Genomic DNA, 4,794 nt, shown 5'->3' with positions numbered 1-4,794 from the left:
GATGGGAGGAAGAATAGGATGGGTGCAGGTAGGTAGCAGGGTAGTCGGTGGTCTGCGTGCAGCAAGTTGTACAACCGCTATGGTGAGGAAACGGGTCCAGGTATAGGTAGGTAATAGGAAAGTCAGTGGTCTGCGAGTAGCAAGTTGTACCACCGCTGTGATAGGAGGACTTGTCCAGATGCAGGTATGTAGCAGGGAAGTCAGTGGTCTGCGTGCAGCAAGTTGTACCACTGCTGTGAAGGGAGTGAGGACTTGTCCAGGTGCAGGAGAGTGAAGTTGAAAGGCAAACTGTGGCTGTATGGGAACAGCGCGAGTAGAGCAATGTCTTGGAAGGCACAATGAATAGTCTGTATATATAGCTGGTGCCTTGCAGTGGGGAGAAGCTGATCACAGCAGTTTATGCACAATGACGCCAAGTAGTAGCGTGAGTAGGTAACGAGCTTGAGTGACAGCTAGTCCTAACTGGAGCAATGCGGAAACACAGTCTATATGGATACCTGTACCCTGCGCAATAAACAACAGTGGATGCAACTGGTATGCGAGTAGTATAGATAATAGTCAATAGTTAGTAACGCATACCCAGTTGTGTAGATCCGGAATCAGCTGGGAGATGAAGCATTGTAGCGGTATGGGAACCGCCGCTGAGTTGAGCAGGGAAGCAGCGTAGAAGCTGTAACACGATCAGCAGGGTATCAGCGTTGGAACGGTCAGAGGACCGCTGCTGAGTGGAGCCAGGAGCAGCGTTGAAGCTGTGACACGATCAGCGGAATGATAGTGTTGTAGCGGTGTGGGAGCCGCCGCTGAGTTGAACAAGGGAGCAGTGTGGAAGCTGTAGTAAGAACAATCTGCACACAGTTTAGAAACTGTATAACGAGTAGAGCTGGAAGCAGTTTGGGATCTGCACACACCTATAGATGTTCACTGGGAATGAGACTTCAAGATCAGGCCCCTACCTAGGGTTGCAGGTGCCTCAAATAGGGTGGGGTGATTGATCTGTCAATCACCTCCATGGACAGGTGAAGCTACTAGCGAGACCTGCACATGCGCAGATGGCAGGATAGCGAGAGGACACGATTCCACACAGGTGTAGGGAGAAAAGATAGAGGACCTCGCACAAGCGTAGAGGCACTCACGGTCCGGTGAGTGACAGTACGCCCCATTTTAAAGGTGGGGACAGAACCCTTGGAACCGGGTTTGGCCGGAAATTTTAGATACAATTTTTTAAGCAGGGCTGGAGCGTTGAGGTCATCAGAACGAATCCATGAGCGTTCTTCAGGACTAAAGCCCTTCCAATGAACGAGAAATCGGAGAGTTCCTCGCGAAATTTTCGCATCCAGGATCTGAGAGATCTCGAACTCCTCTTCTTGGTGAATCTGTACTGGTTTAGGTACAGAAGGAGGAACAGAAAAGCGATTGATAACAAGAGGTTTGAGCAGGGAGACATGGAAGGCATTGGAGATCCGGAGATTCTTTGGTAATAGTAGCTTGAAGCATACTGGATTTATGACTTGAGTGATCTTGTATGGCCCGATGAAGCGTGGCGCAAACTTCATGGACGGAACCTTCAAGCGGATATTTTTAGTAGAAAGCCATACACAGTCTCCAAGCTTGAGTGGTGGAATGGCTCGCCTCTTTTTATCTGCGAAGAATTTGTATCTGGCTGATGCTTCCTTCAGGGATGATCTCACCTGGTGATGGTTTTAAAGTTTTGACAGAGTCTCTCCACCGCAGGGACTTGGGTGGGAGGGCGGGCAGGAAACTCTGGGAGAGACGGATGGTGACCGTAAACCACGAAAAAAAGGAGTTTTTGTTGAAGACTCATGGTACATGTTATTGTGGGCAAACTCAGCCCACGGGAGTAATTCTACCCAATTATCTTGATTGGCTGAGGAAAAGATCCTTATGAAGGTCTCGAGATCTTGATTGACCCTTTCGGTCTGGCCGTTAGATTGGGGATGGTAAGACAATGATAGAGACAGTCGGATACCCAAGTTCTTGCAAAGGGCTCGCCAGAATCTGGAGACGAACTGTACCCCTCTATCGGACACAATCTCGGACGGACAGCCGTGAATCCGAAAGATCTCTGTAATAAAATGGTCAGCCAAGGTAGAAGAAGATGGTAATCCGGTTAGCGGGACGAAGTGAACCATCTTGGAGAATCTATCCACCACTACCCAGATGGTATTACATCTCTTGCTAAGAGGTAGTTCGGTGACAAAGTCCATGCTTATATGGGTCCAAGGTTTAGTAGGAATAGGTAGTGGTTGGAGCAATCCCGCTGGTGTTCTGCGGGAAGACTTAAATTGAGAGCAGATTTCGCAAGCGGCCACGAACTCTCTGACATCCTTTTTGATAGAAGGCCACCAATAACTCCGGGAAAGGATCTCAAACGTCTTTCGTTCACCAGAATGTCCAGAGAACCATGAAGAATGGTACCATGATAATATTTTCTTGCGTAGAGATGGAGGAACAAGAGTTTTCCCAAACGGTAGCATATTGGTGGATGAAGTGGCCAAAGTCACACATTTGGGATCCAGTATAGGGTGATCGGAAGAATCCAAGGTGTCAGAAGGAGGGGCAAATGCTCCGGATAAAGCATCTGCTTTCCTGTTCTTTGCAGCAGGTTTGAATGTTATAATGAGTTCGAAGCGAGAAAAGAAAAGCGACCACCTCGTCTGTCGAGGGTTTAGACATTGGGCTGTCTGTAAATAGAGGAGATTTTTGTGGTCGGTGAAGATGGTTACAGGAAAATGAGCCTCCTCCAGTAAATATCTCCACTCCTCCAATGCGACTTTTATTGCCAACAGTTCTTTGTCACCGATGGTGTAGTTCTTCTCCGCGGGTAGCAGGCCCCGGGAGTAGAAGGCACAGGGATGGAACTTCTGTTGCTCAGATCTTTGGGAGAGAATAGCTCCTAGTCCGACATTGGAGGCATCTACCTCGAGAAAGAAAGGAAGGTTTACATCAGGCTGCCGAAGAACAGGAGCGGTAGAAAATGCTTCTTTAAGGCTTTGGAAAGCTTGAAGGGCCTCAGAGGACCAGTGTTTAGTATTGGCGCCCTTCTTGGCCAGGGCCACAATAGGAGAAACAATAGCTGAGAAACTTAAAATAAAACGTCTATAATAATTGGCAAAGCCTAGAAAGCGTTGTATAGCCCTGAGAGTAGTTGGCTGGGGCCAAAGTAGAACGGCGTTAACTTTATCAGGATCCATCTCCAGTCCTACTCCGGATACGATGTATCCCAAGAATGGAATTTGGGATAAGTCAAAGGAGCATTTCTCTAATTTGCAGAATAGTAGGTTCTTCCGTAGCCTGGAGAGAACCTCTGCCACATGTTGATGGTGGGAGGACAGATCTTGAGAGAAGATTAAAATGTCATCCAGATAGACTACTACGCATACGTATAACAGGTCCCGGAAGATCTCATTCACGAATCCTTGAAAGACAGCAGGGGCATTACACAGTCCAAAAGGCATCACCAGATATTCGTAATGTTCATCCCTGGTATTAAACGCTGTCTTCCATTCGTCACCTGCCTTGATCCGGATTAGATTGTAAGCGCCACGGAGATCAAGTTTGGTGAATATCCAGGCACCCTTGATACGGTCAAAGAGTTCGGTGATAAGTGGAATCGGGTATCGTTTTTTAACGGTAATGGCATTGAGCCCCCGATAGTCAATGCAAGGTCTTAATGTACCATCTTTCTTTTTAACGAAAAAGAACCCCGCTCCAGCGGGAGAGCTGGAAGGACGGATGAATCCGCGATGTAGATTGTCCTTGATGTATTCAGACATAGCCTGAGTCTCTGGCAAAGAGAGAGGATATACACGTCCCCTAGGAGGGTTTTTGCCAGGTAGCAGGTCTATGGGACAATCCCATGCCCGATGTGGTGGCAGACGTTCAGACCGAGCCTTATCGAACACGTCAGTGAACGGGGCGTACTGTGGAGGAAGGGCTGGAGGGTCAGGTGTTAGGAAAATTTGTTGATCTTAAGTGGAACCACTCGGGTTAGACATCTGTGATGACAATCCGGACCCCAGGATGTGACTTGGGAAGTATTCCAATCAATTTGTGGTGAGTGAAGCTGAAGCCATGGAAGGCCAAGGACGATGGGACTGGTAGTAACCGGAAGAATCAGAAAAGAGATTTTCTCTTGGTGTAGCACTCCGACTTGGAGGATCAACAGAGACGTACAGTGAGTGATAAGTCCATTGACAATGTGAGAACCGTCTATAGCGGTGACAGCTGTGGCAGTTTTTAAGGGAACCACTGGTAAGGACCACTGGTTGACTAGAGCACTGGAGATGAAGTTGCCGGCAGCGCCGGAGTCCAGGAGTGCTTGGGAACTAAAGGATTTGGAGGAAAACAGAATGGTCACATCAAAGGCACACACCTTGACATCCATAGAAGATAGAGAGGAATCCAGGGCCCCTAACCTTACCTCTCCAGAACAGGTTAGGGCCTGGCATTTCCCGACTTCTTGGGGCATGAGTTCAAGCTGTGAGACGGGTCAGCACAATAGATGCAGAGTTTATTTTTAATTCGTCGATCCCTCTCTTGAGATGTTAATTTTGAGCGGCCTACCTCCATGGGTTCCACTGGAGGCGGAGGCTGACGAATTGGAGGTGATGGAGTAGAGGACCCTTTAGAGGTGCTGGTTCTTTCAGACTCTCTCTCACAGAATCTCATATCTACCCTATGACATACGGAAATTAGGTCATCCAAGGATGATGGTAACTCTTGTGTGGTCAGAGCGTCCTTGATCTTGTCTGCTAGACCCTGCCAGAAGGCAGC

At 48.2% G+C, this 4,794-nt stretch overlaps 1 long non-coding RNA gene across 3 annotated transcripts in view; it reads right to left on the bottom strand.

Annotated features, from left to right (window-relative positions):
- Positions 1–4,794, bottom strand: part of LOC142100897 (uncharacterized) — a 46,001-nt gene that overhangs the window by 3,920 nt on the left and 37,287 nt on the right. The window lies entirely within an intron of this gene.

This window comes from Mixophyes fleayi, chromosome 9 (assembly GCF_038048845.1).
Source record: "Mixophyes fleayi isolate aMixFle1 chromosome 9, aMixFle1.hap1, whole genome shotgun sequence".
Taxonomy (NCBI): Eukaryota; Metazoa; Chordata; class Amphibia; order Anura; family Limnodynastidae; genus Mixophyes; species Mixophyes fleayi.
Note: the sequence above shows the minus strand (reverse complement) of the source record. Positions and strands in the feature narration are given on the sequence as shown.